The sequence below is a fragment of the Pyrus communis genome, chromosome 13, assembly GCF_041283825.1.
Source record: "Pyrus communis isolate YQ-2024b chromosome 13, ASM4128382v1, whole genome shotgun sequence".
Taxonomy (NCBI): domain Eukaryota; kingdom Viridiplantae; phylum Streptophyta; class Magnoliopsida; order Rosales; family Rosaceae; genus Pyrus; species Pyrus communis.
In genome coordinates this window covers 4,368,245-4,384,312 of record NC_142577.1, presented here as the reverse complement: position 1 = coordinate 4,384,312, position 16,068 = coordinate 4,368,245, and the positions used below count along the sequence as shown (strand labels likewise).

Genomic DNA, 16,068 nt, shown 5'->3' with positions numbered 1-16,068 from the left:
GAGGAATCAGTATTACTTCGTAGGAATCCAGCCTTCCATAGATTGCCTTGTGCAGCTTACAAACCATGTTGCCTTTAATACCATCATAACCTGGATGAGGCTGCATATACACTTCTTCTTGTAACTCTCCATGAAGGAAAGCATTCTTCACATCCATTTGATAAAGAGTCCACCCACAATTGATTACAACTGAGAGTAGAACCCTCCCTAAATTCATCTTGGCCACATGTGCAAATGTTTCCTTATAATCTATCCCAAAGGTTTGGGTGAAACCTCAAGCAACAAGCTTAGCCTTGTGTCTCTCGATAGAACCATCAGTCTTGACTTTAATCTTGTAAATCCAAGGACTTCCAACAACCTTTTTTCCTGGTGGTAGTTGAACCAAGCTCCAAGTTTTATTTTCTTCCAGAGCACAATGCTCATCTGCCATGGATTGATTCCATTGTGGATGGAAAGAAGCCTCTTGAAATCTTCTAGGTTCACTGCATTTATCAATTTCACAGAGAAATGCAGCATGAGATGTTGAGAACTCACCGAGGCTGATACTTTCACTGATAGGATACTGTGAGGCATAAGTAACATAGTTTTGCAGCCTAGTTGGAGGTTTTTTGGTTCGAGGAGGATTTCTTCTAAGCCTTTGAGACTCTATAGGAGATTGTGAATGATCAGAATGAGATTCCTCGTTTCTCTTATTGGCAAGGATACGACTATCAGTGATTAAGTCAGTTTGTATTTCTTTATTATCGGGTATCACAGTAATTGAGCTTTCTTCCAACACTGGATTATTAATGTTCTGAGGAAGTGGAAACATTTCAAACAGTTCCTCCAGCTGACTTCCAGTATTCCCCTTGTGAGTAAAATAAGGGTAATCTTCTTCAAACTTCACATCCCTTAACACAATACATTTCTTAGTGGCCGGATTGTAGCACTCGTATCCCTTTTGGGTAAAAGAATACCCCATAAACACGCACTTGGTTGCCTTGGCATCTAATTTATCACGGTTCAAGGATTGAATGTGAACAAAGCAAACACATCCAAATACCTTGAGGTGTGTCAAATCAATCTTTCTACCTTCAAGTACTTCATAGGGAGATTTAAACTTTAGAACACGACTTGGGAGTCGGTTGATGAGGTAAGTGGCAGTGAGGATAGCAAATGACCAAAATTTCTTCGGAACATGCATGTGAAGCATGAAGGCACGAGTCTTCTCCAAGAGATCTTTATTTTTTCTCTCAGCTACTCCATTTTGTTAGGGAGTCCCTACACAGCTGGTTTGATGCATTATGCCCTAAAAACTTATGTATTGAAGCATGTTGTAGTATAGAAATTCAGTGCCATTATCTGATCTCAACACCTTAATGTCTGATTGAAATTGTGTTTTAACATGCATATGAAAATCTTTGAAAATAGTTTGGACTTCACTTTTTGATTTCATAAGATACACAAAACTCATTCGAGATAAGTCATCAACAAATAAGACAAAGTATTTGAACCCTTCTATTGATTCAATTGCTGGTCCCCATACATCGGTGTGCACCATTTCAAAACGTTTACTTGTCTTAGACATTGAGTTACCAAAAGGTAGTCTAGTAAACTTAGAAATTTGACAAGTATCACAAGTATAATGAGATTTACAAAAATTTGGAAATAGTTTAGACAAGATAACTTCAGAGGGGTGAGCTAATCTCTTATGCCAAAGTTGGTTTTCATCTATGGACTTCGATTGAGCTTGAAGGACCTAAGTAAAATAGGCTTTCTTGCACAGGTAGTAAAGTCCATTTATGAAGGCCACTTCACCAATCATCTTCTTGGTGAGAACATCCTAAAGCATCACATTATCTGGTGAGAAAATGGCACTGCAGTTTAGGGTGTTTGTGAACTTTCCAATTGACAGAAGTTGGAAAGGAAAGTTTGGTATATATAAGGCAATGGAATTTGTTTTGTGTGAGAGTAAGTTTATTTCTCCTTTTCCCAAAACTAAGACATTTTTTTCCAATTGCAACTGACACATGTAAAGGACTTGAAAAACGTTTGAAATGATGCAAATTTGTGACTTTCTTTGTCATATGATATGTGGCTCCTGAATCAATTATCCAACAATTATTTTCAGTACTAGTTAACAAAGCAGTAGTGAATGCTTTAAGCATACCTGGTGCTTCATCTCGTGGAACTTTCTCATTTCCAGCAAGAAAGCCGGCAAACTATCCCAACATGGTTGCATGACCGTTCTCTTCATTGCCTTGAGCTTGTGAACCTCTTCCATGTCCCTTACTTTGAAGATAGGCTGCAAACTCATTGATAAGTGACAATGGATTAGCAGTGAACTCCATGGATCGTTGTGAGATAATAAAAGGATGTGCATTAGCAAGTTGAGCCTTGTAATGAGGTTGAAATTGCTATAAGGACCTTGGTATCATTTTTCCATCTTTGTTGAACTTAAGCTTGAGTTTATGATGAAGTTCCCAACACTTGTCTTCCACATGGCCAACACCATTGCAATATTTGCATTTCAGGTGTGTATTTCTACCCTTGTACACCTTAGCCTCTGAGGTCTTGTAATTTGAGGCATATGCACGAGTCTCAGTCAATCTCAAGTTGTGCTCAGCATTCATTACTTTCTTCCTTGCCTCTTCTCGTTGGATAGTTGCACCAACATTGTTGAAAGTGGGCAGTTCTTGACTCATCAAGATGTGACTCCTTAGATCCTCGTACTCAGAGTTCAAACTCCCTGACAGCTGGTAGATTCTGTCTTCCTTGGCTCATTTTAGGAGAATGGTAAGATCTGTGGTATATGGAAGGTATACATCCAACTCATTCCACATGGCCTTGAGGCTTCCAAGGTATTGAAGAAATGCTTTTCCTTCTTGTTAAGCACTGGCAATGTCTTTCTTAAGTTGAAAGACGTGTGCATAGTTGTTTTGATTTCCATACATATCCGGCAAGGTTTTCCAAATCTCACATGAAGAATTGTAGTATCTAAAAATCTCAACAACATGTTTCTCCATGGTATTGAGCAGCAAAGACATGACAAGTTGATCCTTGCAAAGTCATGCATTGTATGTAGAGGAGGAGCTATCTGGAGCTTCAACACTTCCATTTACAAACCCTAATTTCCCTTTGCCTCCAAAAGCTAGAGAAATAGCTTGAGACTAAGGGAGATAATTAAACTTGTTCAAGATAACTGAACACAGACATTGATTGGTGTTAACCTTGATGTCTGAGAAATTTGGGGAGAGACTATGCTGAGTTTCCTCATCAAGGTTCACTGAACTTTCTTCAGCCATGGTTCAGATTTTTGGACGAAAAATGCAGTAGCAAGAATGGCGGAGACAAGTCACAAAGGAACCTGCTCAAATACCGTGTAGATTTCTAATTTAGAGTTTCAATGTATATTTCATATGTTATGTGTACAAGAGTGAGTTAGGGTACATATGAGAAGAGAGAGGGAAAAGAGATGGGAAGGATGGCCACTGCAAGCAGCCGACAAGAAACAAGAAGGTATGTTGGCTACCTAATCTAAACCTTACACAAAAATATGACCCCAATCAGTCTCCTCCCTTAAATCAAGGGAAAGGATTTACAATAATACATTTAGCCTTACCCTTACCCTAGAGATTACATTGAGCCTTACCCTAAAGATTTACCCTAGGGGTCACCCTTGGTAGCAGACTCTAGAGGCTAGGAAATAACACACTTCAACAACATGTAGATTGTAAAACAAGAAAAAAGGAAATTTAATTAAAACGCATTGGCACCAGCAGGGGAAGGTGAGTCGGCTTGATCAACAACTTTGACACACTTGTTCCATATTTGGGAACTCTTCTCCAATGCCTCAAAAACTTTTCCTTCGAATGATGTTGTTGCTATGTTATGTGGTGATAGAACTAGGGCTTATTGACGATGATTCATCAAGATCATCAGAATTTCCATACAAATCTCCAAATGCAGATGAAAGTCCTGCCGATGACTGTTGTGTTCCTTTCAAGTGCAAATATAAGGATAGTATAATGGCAAAAGTAAGGGTGTCGAACCACAAAAACTTATTAGACCTCTACAAATTACTAGCTTTATGTGAACCCTAACTAAACAATAAAACTAACAAATTGAGTTTGGATTTTGATTTGAAAAGTAAAGTAACTTAAAATGCAAGAGAATGTAAATATGAATAATAAGAAATGATGGGAACAGAACAAGGGATAACTATTTCACCATTACAAGTCAATTCCATGAAAATTAAGTGAAAACGTATTCAACTCTCCAATCTGCAACTAAGGTTCGTTTTACTTATTTATGATCATCCATTTGATGTGTGGTTGTGATCAAGTATTCCTAATATGCAACCTAGTTGTGATATTCAACTTAGATTAGCAAGTAAGAATCCATTAAGAACAAGAAAACTTCAAAGAACCAAGAAATCACATGGCATTATGTATGCATAGTAGTTTCTTCATTCATTCACATGTCCACCAAGATTAAGCATGATGTGTACAACAACCTTGATCAAATAATTCATAAGCAGCCCTAATGGTGATTAAACATTAAAACAAATTAAACTATAAAACCAGTGAATGAAACAAGAACACAGATTGGTAGTTTGAATACTATAACTTAATAACATAGAGTAGTTTTGCAAGGCTACATCGAAATCCCCAACTATGAACTTAATTACACAACATGATTACATAATATATAAATATGAAGAACAACATGAGTGAAATTGAAGTTCATAGAAGAAACCCCCTTGAAGCAATTCTAATGTTGAACTTCTCCAAGAACAGTGCGGCTGCGTGGTTTCTTCGGTGGCAGCGGATGGCGATGGGAAATAAGATTTTATTTCTGGAAGAAAGGCCAAAGAAAGAAAAGAGAGAGAGCTCTGGGTAACCCCAAGGGGGGCTTGTTTCAAAGTGATCTGAAACCGTAGTATTTATATACTAAATGGGGTTGCAAGATATTCCAAAGTGATCGCAGCAACTTAACCATTATTTTGCACGTTTTTGCCTTATATGGCACCTTCAAATTAGGCTTGATATCCCCATTCTGTTCCTGGTTTTCTAACAAGCTAGATTCATCCTAGATTCTTTATTTGGGCTTCAAAGCTGGCCACCAAACTTCTTTCCATGTTTGAATAAGGATCAACCCAAAAAATGGCATGTTGTGACTTCTTTTGACTTCAAATCGATCTTAAAATGCATGTAACTACACACTGATACAACATAGGGTGAAATGCAACCATTTTTACTCTAAAACATCACAAAGAACTAGAAATGGATGGTATAAATGCATGAAATATATGAGTTTTCAATGACGTAAGGATGATTGCTTCTAACACCAACCCTGCCATCACAAACACGTTTTGAAAACTTGCCATGTTGTTGGTTCTGATTCAACGTATTTTCTTCTGGTAGATATTGGACCAATACATAATGTTTGAAATCAGTTTTTGTTTCCTTATTGATTAATTGACAAACTAATGATAACAGGTTTTTTATTCTGTCTTAATTATTCTCAGCACGGTTATAGTTACGGGGATTTATGTTATATGCCCGTGGCATTTAATTTTTACTTGTTCGTCTAGTGTGTTTTTTCCCCTTAATATTCATGTTCCTATCTAAGACTAAATTTATATTATAGAAAATTTGATATTAAATAAGGGCTAACTACACATTACACCCTTTAAATTTGAGGTGATTTTGAAAATAGTGCATGAGATTCTAATTTTTTGTCATTAACCACCATTTTGTTTTAGACTTCAGTATTCATCCTGATCAAATGTAGATATAAAGTTGACAAATAATGGAGATATCAAATAAGCAAGTTGCGATAAAGAAGAATAAAAAGAGAGATCTTTCACACAAAAGATGATTTTTTGATTAATTCACTTTTGAGGTATATATTTTCCCAGACCTTAGGATAGCTCCGTAACACCATTGAGCAAAAACTTACAAATAATCTGAGTCATACATGTGGCAACAGATCTCATGATGAAGAAAGGCAAATTAGGACTTAGTTAACACAGCAAAACAAGTAGCAGTAAGTACTAACTTCAACGCTCCCTCTTATTGCTTTGTTGCTTCACTTCCAGAAGCTCTCTTAGGCAGATGAATCTATCCTTTAGTAATTCTTTGGTTACGATATTCGCAAATTTTTCTGTCCTACAGTAGAATACATCCACTTCTTTTTCTTTAACTGCACCTCTAGTGTAGTGATGCATCGTGGCAATATGCTTAGATTTGTTGTGAAAAACATGATTCTTCCTCTTGGTAATAGCAGACTTGTTATCACAAAGAATAGGGATTGCTGATTCTGCTGTCTCACCCAAGTCTTGCATAATTTTTCTCAGCCATGCTGCTAAATTACAATTGAGGCCGACACCTACTAAGTCTTTACAGTTGATAGACCAATTGATTTCTGCTTGTTAGACGCCCAAGAAAATACACCAGTCTCAATTGTCAAAACATAAACAAATGTGTCATCCAAGTCAACGACAACACCTCCCAAATAATTGTCATAGAACCCAAATAATTTTGTTTGAACATTAGATAATACCAAAGTCAATAGTACCTTGTATGTATCTAAGGATCCACTTTGCAGCTCCATGGTGAATGTGTAGGCTTGTACATATATATGGACAATAAGCTTTGTTGTACCATATATTGGACCTCAATATTTGAGCATCACTACTTAGCCTATGGTGTATATAAGAAGGGAGGGAAACCTTTGTTCTATAAAGGGGATCCTTCACTCTCACTTCGGTAGGAAAGCAAACTCTAGCCTCTATAGCAACAAGCACCTTTGTATAATGTAACCTTTATTTTACATAGTGGAAACTGAAGCTACACTAATGTGGATGTAGCCTCAACTTAGGGTAAACTACGAGTGAGATGGTCCTTCTTCTCGTTACTCTTGACGACCATGTCATCCACAAAGACTTCCCATGTTGCTCAAATCTTTTCCTTGTAGATTCGATTGACCAACCTCTGATTAGTTGCCCTTGTATTTTTAAGACCAAAGTGCATAACTCTGTAGCAATACATACCTCAATCAATGACGAAGGATGTCTTATCCATGTCCATCTCGTACATTTTGATCTAGTTATAACCGAAGTAAGCATCCATGAAGTTTAGCAGTTTGTGTGCCACCATAGAATCCACCAGTAAGTCAATCCGAGGAAGAAGGTACAGATCCTTAGGGCAAGCTTTGTTCAAGTCTGTGAAGTCTATGCAAACTCTCCACTTCCCATTCTTTCTTTGCACGAGCACCACATTGCCCAACCAGTTTGGGTGGGAAACTACGACGATGAAGTTGGCATCCTTGAGCTTATCGAGGTTGATGTAGACAATATCTCTGTCTACTTTGGGTTTCGAAGTGTCGTTGTTTTGGGGGTCAAGGTAATATCAAATTATTTATACCTCATTTCTTGACCCCCATACTGTGATTGCTATGTTGATCTATCTATGGGAGTGGTGGAGCTCCTTCTCCGTTGCGGATCATGTTCATGTTTTCAAACGGCACATAATCGTGTTATTGCTTAACCACCATTATTCTGTTTTACTCAACCAGGTGCACCATAACGAAGTAGTTGACGGTAAGATGAAGGGACTACCCTAATCTTATGATAAGTATAACATTGTGAGGAATTAGACAGTCCATGACTTGAAAAATCACTAGATAGTTGTATAGTTCTACCTGTACTACGAGCTTCAGTGTTCTAAGGGATCAGACATGGGTTCCGTTGAAGGTCCCTCAAACTTTCTAGAATTTGCATGATGTTTCAAGAGTGGGGTGACAGCGCTTCGCTTGTGAGTTCAAATTAGCGGTTCTTGCTAGGATCGAACAAATATTGCCTCAGCCAATGGCTCCTCAAAGCTGGAGATAATGTTTTAAAGGGCCTTCACACGCCTCTCAAGGTTGGCGATCTTTGTTTACTCCCTCATTCGTGAAGCTTTTCGAAGTTTATCGACAGAAGCATAGATTTGCAGCAAGCTCACCTATGTTTGATCCATGGTGGGAGTATCTTCAATATCAGAGGTGACACAGGTACAGTGATGTTGCTTTTGAATAGCCATCGCAACGGTAGAGTGATTTGGTCAGAGGAATATGAGTTCACTCTTAATGAAAGCACCAGTTGTTGGAACAAAATTCGTGCACTGCTAAGAGGGGTAGAAATCTGTTTATCTGTATAATAATAAACAACTGTAAGTAGCCAAAGACTAGGGGCCAAGAGGGGTGTGCCATTTAAACTCTCTCTGACTGTCAAGTTAGTAAGCAAATATTATGACACTAAAGCAATAGGCAAGAGAATTAGTGTGTGATAATTGTGTTACCAAAGATGAACCCTAGAAGGGTGTATTTATACCAGTCGAGGTCACGACCTTTTAGGATAAGGAACCCATATTAAACCAGGAAAATCCCAAAGGATATCTGGGAAGTAAATGTTGCATCCTCTTAGGAGTCTAATTACTTACAACGCACGCCAATCCTTAGATTGTGACTCCAAGATTATAAGAAATTTGTTGATTCCTATTAGGTTTTCATATCTTACGGATCAAGAATGGTCAATCACAGAGATCATTGAACTTTGCCACTACTTTGGAATAGGATGATGGTGGCATCGCTACCCCTTTATTCAGCTCTGCTAAGAAGCTGTTGAGTCTATAACCGGACTTCTAAGGTATTCATATTCTAACACGGCTTACTCCAACCATGGAAAATCTTGGTCCCACACTTAGATAATCATCCAGTAATTCATTATTTTTCATTCTTATGTAATCAAATTCTTAAATATTGGAGATTAATTGCCTTTACCTTATTAGAGCCTCTATACACTTTGTCAAGCACCTCCCGAGTAGATTTGGCAGTGGTTTCATATGAGATTTTAAGAAAAAATTCATCCGAGACAACACTTTGAATGAAGCTTATGCATCTCTCTTGACGGTGCTCTTCAAATCCTTCTTTTGAGCCTCCATCAAAGTTTCAATACTTTCCGGCACGGCATAGTCATCTTCTATCAAACCCCATAGCTCTTGAGAAACCAAAATTTTCTTTATCTTTATCCTCAAGAAATTGTAATTCACTCCACTAAGGATAGGAGTTTGAAGCTCCCTATTATTGCTTGAACTAACCACGGATATGAAAAGCTTTGATTTTAGGGTCTCATTTTTGAATTTTTTTCCCCTTTCCAGAATCATAAAAATGGGCACTTTATTGATCAGATTGGCTCTGATACCATGTTGGCATTCATGCCAGCTTCCATCCTAATCAAATCGAGACAAAGATGAGAAAAAGATGAAGATATCGTAAAAGCTATAGGGTTGATCTTGAGATTTTTGAAGCCTAGGGCGACGCTAAAACTATGCCAAAACTTCATATAAGAAAACTTATTTGTTTTCACACGTAAGACTTCGATAAATTATACTTAGAAAAGTATTTCAAGCTTAATAATTTAGAAACACAGAGAAACCAAATTTTTTTTTATGTTGTATTGAGAGAAGGGAATAAAAAAAACTTGGTTACAAGTAGATACTAAGGCCTCGTTTGACAGTTTGGACTGTACTGGCTATTTCAGTCGAATTGGATAATATGTTGTCGAATGGTATTGATTAAATTAGTTGGGCGTTTAGTGCAATATCAAACTAATGATGTATTATTTATATTGTGTTTTGTATTGTCCGGGATAAAGATTTCGAACTATTATTAATTTTAAGATAATTTTTTTATGATTAATGAGAAAAAAAAAAGGAAAAAAAAATTTGTGATCATATATTCTACCTCCAAATTATTATTTTTTCTTTCAAAATTTCTTTTTAATATGTTTTAAAAAAATTAAAAAACAAAAAAAAAAAATCAGCGCTTTTGTTCATTCACCCTACACCTCAAAAAACACCATCGCCACACCACCCTCATTCAATTCCGGCGACAAACACCATACCGACCCCACCCTTAGTTAACCTCAATTGTTGAACATGGCTTTTCGCCACCGCACCTTCCTCAACCCAGCAAACCAAATAGAGTTGCTCACAATTTTGCATTTGCAAAACGAAAGAAGCTCTCTGTAAAACCCTTTTCTAGAGGACGAAACAAAGCCAATACAAAGACAGAGACCTGCTTCATCATCACTTTCACCAACATCCTCAGATCTGTAATTAGGGCATCATTTCATCAGTGATACGGTCGTCGACTAGGCATCGGCTGGTCTTTAACAATGCTTGTGGTTCGCTAAGGACATGGTGTCGAGAGTTGGTGGTGGGTGTGGTGGATCGAGGGGACGGAGAGAGTTAGCAATTGCCTAACCAACTAATAATAAAGATCTTTTAAAGTGCATAAGGTATACCACATTAGCCGTATATAATAGGTAAGGCCAGGTTAATTAATCCGGACTCTATTTAATATGGAACTGCACCAAACAACCGAGTCTGTATAATTAGTCTTATCTAGTGCTGCATACAGTGTGCCAAACAAGGCCTAATGGACCCTTCTCTGTTAAAACTGACTACAACCTTGTAGCCTCTTTGATGTACAAACTGACTGCGAAGGAAGATTCTTACAGAAAATACAACTTGCACCCGAAAGCTTTCTTCTGGTTATTGGGGCAGAATAAACTACTTGCAAATTCTTAGAGGTTTAGAGGATCTATGACTATTGATCCCTATGGAACCATGATTTTCCAAGGTCGAAGTAAGGCTGATCCGAATGCTGTTACCTCAGAAGTCCGGTCAATGACTTGACAGCTCCGAGCAGAGCTAGATCTGACAGAGCAATGATACTACCATCACCCTATTTCGGGGCAATAGGCAAAATCTAAGTGACCCTACTAGATGACCATGCTTGTTCCATAGACATGCGATCTGATCTGGATATGGACTCAATAAAATCTTTATAAGTCTTGGAGTTCGTACAATCTAGGAATTGGTGTGCATCGTAATCACAACTCTTAAGAGGGTGCAATATTCTACTTCTAGATACCCTCTAAGATTCTCTAGGAGTAGAACAAGGATTATATCCTAAACATGCCTCTCTCCTGATGGTATAAATACACCCATCTAGGGTTCATTGCTAGTAACTCAATCTCCATACTTTAATTCTCATACCCACAATTTTATGAATTTATATTCTTATTAAAACATATATAAATAGACCAACCTAATATTTTTGGTGCCCATGATTTTTTGGGCCCAGGACAATCGCCCTGCTCGCACTGGACGAGGGCCGGCCCTGGGAAGCTGCTGTAGAGAAGAAGAAAAGCAGAGAGCAAAGAAGGATTTCACACAAAAATGGTTTTTTGATTAATTCACTTTTGAGATGTTTTTCTAGGACTTAGGAAAACTCCCTAAGACCATTAGGCAATAACTTACGAATAATATGAACTATAAAAGATCTCTTGATGAAGAAAAGCAAATTACGAAATAGGACTTAGTTATCACATCAAAACAAGTAGTAGGTGAGTATTGTAGTAGATATCTTTGTGGGTAGCTTCATTATTTATTTCAATACAATGTATTATACAAGTCCTTAATATTCCTTAAGAAGTAAAAAATAGTGTAATTCATTCATTACTTTAATATAGGTTAATTTGTTCAGTTCCGACAAATCTTATGTTAGCTAACTAAATCATCATCATGTAGATTGTAGTGCATGCAAACAAGAAGTTAGATTAAAGAGCAAGGGTAGCAACAAGAGAAGGTGAGTCGGCTTGATCAACAACTTTGACACACTTGTTCCATATTTGGGAACTCTTCTGCAATGACTCGGAAGCTTTGCCTTCGAAGGTCACCTCTAAGAGTATTAGTTTTACCAACCTCTGCTGCAATCCTATCCTATATCCACAAGGTTTGCGCAACAATCCGTAGTCAATTCCTCGTTACTATACAAAATACCTGTTCGAGCAAAGATTTCTTTGGAGAAGGCTCCTTGGACCTCAACACAACTCCCCAAGGGATTGGCACTTTGGATGTATATGTTTGGTAGTCGGGCTCTTGCTTGCCTGGTGTACTGCAATAAGAGCTTAAAGTTATTTATGAAAGGTGCCTTTGTGGGGCCGTAGGTGTAGGCCTTGAGGCTCGCAATCAAAACTAACTAAATGCTTAGGCGTGCCACCGTTATCTCAGCATAGCAGATGTGTAACAAGTGTGTTTTAAGCTGATTACTTGTGCCCTAAGTTACTCCAACTTCTTGCTACCAAAGGATTGTCACAGATGGGTTAAGTCTGTATTAAGTTCTTTTTCTTGCCTTGTAAACAAGGACTTTTAGTTCATGGTCTTGTATGTCTGAATGAAGGGAGTCCAGAGCCCCTTAAGTTATTTGTTTGATCCTAAACTGATCTTTAATGAAAACATATCCACTAAGCTAACCAAATCCAAATACAAATGGGACATTTAAAATAGAAAAACATGTGGAAATAACTTGAATACATGTTGGAGAATGTATTAAGCAATAGATCTACTAATTTAGAAAATTAACAAAGAGCTTCGGGCAAGATTTCACGTTGTCTGGCAAGGTTGAACTTCTTGCAGTCACTTCTCTTTGAATTTATAGAGGGTTGTATGCTAAAAAAGGATGGATGGTAAACAAGTTTACACGAGGGAATCGATACTACAACACTGAGGGAGGTAGCAAAGCTTTTATACTAGAGAAAAGATAACTTTTCTAAGGAAATTATTGCTAAAACGACTAAATCTAGGTTGATTTTAGCTTTTGAATGCAAATCTAGCTTGAGAGCATAGTTTGTATGTTTGTTTGATTGGTTGAAAGTCCTTGTCTTTAGGGCCTGTTTTCCCTTTTATAGACAATTTGGTCCGACTGCTATAGCTTTTGCTCTTGCCCAAAAGCACTTGGAGGGTAGTGAGTCACTAACTTTTTACTAGCAATGCAACTGTAAAGTGTTCTTTGGCTGATAGTAGGTTAGTCTCCATCACTTGTAATTTGAATTATAGACACGTGGTTTGTATCTTGGTTGGGAAAGCTTTAATTTGCTTTTAGGCTCGGTGCTGGACTTTGGGCAAGTGTCCCTTTTAGTTTGCACCCTTGGGCTTTCCTTCATTAAAGCCCAATATTCAAATATTAACCCAAATAGTGCCCCCTTTAATCATTGTTTAGTTTGCAAATCGAGGCATTAATGATGATTAAGCAGCCACTGGATGCCTTTACTCAGGACATGCACCATTCAACACAGTCGTTTGTTTAACAAAACCTTTGCACTATCCTACGAATTTCAACGTTAAGTAACTGCATTATTATATAATCTTCAGTTAAACCCCTTGGCCAAATACCTTAGCAATTCCAAACCTTCAAATTTCCATAGTCCCCAAAATTTTCAGAATTTCCTAGAATTCTCTTTTGTTCTTCGCTCTTTCTTGCTTCCTGACTTCAATTCTTCCCTATTCTCTTCAAAATTAACCAATGGCCCCCAAAACTACTCCATCTCCCTGCAAATTAGACGAGGGCATCGCCACCATGCGCCGCTTGCTCAACGACCTTCATCGCCCTCGGGTAGGCCTGCAAACTTCACTTTTCTTCAAAGAGGTAGAAGTGCACTCCCTGGGGCCTGCATGGACCTCTCAAGTCCTAATTACAGTAGAAAGTAACATGCCCAACCCAAATTGGTTCACCCCTAACCCGTAGGTGGCCGAGTTGCTAACCACCACCGAGGCTTTCCTTTAATGAAGGATGAGGGCTAGAAATAGTGCATAACCATGCTCAAGCCTACTTTCAAGCAGAAGTGGATGAACAATGGCATATATGAGCTAATCATGCTTTCCAAGACCATTGTGATTGCCAAGCCTGAGCTGCTAACCACAGCCCTTTTCTTCTCGCTTGACTGCTAAGAGCTCGGGCACCTTTAATTCCATAACTCAGCGAGACTACAACTCTTCTACTTTCAAGAGTTATTAGACCTCCTTCATAGGTTTTATCCTGTTTTTTAAGAAGAATTTTGGGCCCTCCTCCTCTAATGCCAACAGAGACCAAGAGCATATGTACTTCTTGTTGTACTAGCTCAACAAGCACGTCTTCCCTAACAAGTCTAAGGGAGTAAAGGTTGGATGGATCCTTTTAGTGGAGGCTTTGCATAACTTTGATGACGTGGCCACGAGCCCCTTCCTCCTCACTCATATTTATCATCTTCTTTATAAGATGACTCGGGGTGCTCCTTTCAAGCCAACCTCAATGGGCCTACCTGGATGGTCCAGTTGTGGTTGCAGTGGTACTTCCCCGAGCTTTGGACAACCAACCTCGAGTTTCCTGAAGGAGTAGCTCCTGCCCGTATTCTAGCCAAGGCTTCACCCACCAATCACTCCACATTCTCTTGCCTTTATTTTTTCAGAGTCTGCAGGACTCGGGCTTCAGTACTAAGAAGATATCCTTAGTTATCCAACCAAGCCTTCCAAGATGCCTTCGGAGAAGACGCTAGCCCTTTTTGCAGGAAGAAATTTATCAGTTGCATCCACTCAAGGGATGTGGCATGGGGAATCCATAATGATCATTACGATCACGGGCTGGAGGTTTACCACCCCAACTTATGTGCTAGACAAAAGCTGCAGATACATTTGTTCTCTAAGAGGTTACGGCTGAGGCAGAGAGATAAGGAGTTGGATCTAGCCGTTTTGCAGGCAATGCTAAGGACCTTTCAGTGTTGTTTGGGGCCTTTGGGGGTGAAGCTGAGCTAGCAGCAAAAACTCGGGCAACAAGGCAAACAAGGGCATCAGTGGTGGAATCCTTTAAGTCCGAGCCCAAAGAGCATTCTCAGCCTGCTTTGCCCATTCCGGGCCCGCGGCCAACTGATAGGAGCATATTTACGCACCTTAGTTAGCTTGTTCTTGTGCATTTATAGTGTTTTTCCTTAGTAAAGTAGTCTTTTAAGCTAGTTCTATGTGTTTTCAGGTTTTAAGGGAAAAGTATGCAAAAGGATGCATTTTGGAGCCTTTTGAGAAAATTAGAGCTTGGAATGGACATCATATGCTTGGAGCCAAGAGGATGGACGAAATTGAAGATTTGAAGATGATGTTTCCTACTTGAACAAGGTTTTAGTGTCAAAGTATGCAAAAAGAAGCAATTTGGAGCATTCTAGAGCATTTTTGGGCCAAGATTGGATAGTGCAAGCATGAAGGCATAAGGATGGACGAATTTGAAGGCTTGAATTCAGTTAGGGAGCTGCAAGGGGGCCTAAAAACCTTATTTCTAGAAGGCTTTATCAATTCACACATGGTGCCTAATTTCTGCCTAAATTCTGTATTGGAAGAACAAGCCGTCCTACCTTGTCTCCTAGCCGTCCTACCTTGTCACAAGTCGTCCTACCTTGTCTCCTAGCCGTCCTACCTTGTCACAAGCCGTCCTACCTTGTCTCCTAGCCATCCTACCTTGTCTCCTAGCCGTCCTAGCTTGTCACAAGCCGTCCTACCTTATCTCCTTACCTGCCGCACCTAGGAAGCATTATCCCTTTTTATTTCTGATTTCTAAGCCTATTTCCTGGTGGATTTGGGTTATTCAAGTCCATATCTGATTACCCTAGGGTTTTAAGTGCCTATATATACTCATATTAACCCCTAGATCAGAGGAGGACCTCTCATACACATTCATTCATTCCAGAAATTCGTCCAACCCTCTCCACACCCTTGCCGCAGCCACCAAACACCTTTCTCCTTAGTTTTAAGCTTTGCCGCACCATCCCCTTCCCCTAAACACTACTACATCCCTCCATAACCATGCATCCATACACCTAAGGCCCTAAACCTGTCCCTAGACCTTTGCCGTACCAAGGAGGAGGAGAAGGAAGCTCGGAAGTTCATGCAATTCGAGTTCGCGTCGCTGGAATTTCTAGGTGTTTCTTTTCCTTTGATTTCAATGTTTAATTTCAATTCTCTTTGTTTTGTACGTATGAGGAACTAAACCCCCCCTTGGCTAGGGGAGGATTCGAAATACATGTTTATGCTTGCAATATGATTTGATTATTTCCAATTGCGTTTCATAAGTTGTGAATTCAATTTACTTATCTATGTGAATTACATTGATTTGTGTGTGTTGGTTGAGAGTGCACGCTTAATTATCATGCATAAATTGGATGCTAGGATATAAGGA

At 38.9% G+C, this 16,068-nt stretch overlaps 1 pseudogene; it reads right to left on the bottom strand.

The window, feature by feature from the left end:
* Window positions 1-274: 274 nt before the first annotated feature.
* On the bottom strand, window positions 275-3,284 carry LOC148691632 (uncharacterized; annotated as a pseudogene).
* Window positions 3,285-16,068: the final 12,784 nt, after the last annotated feature.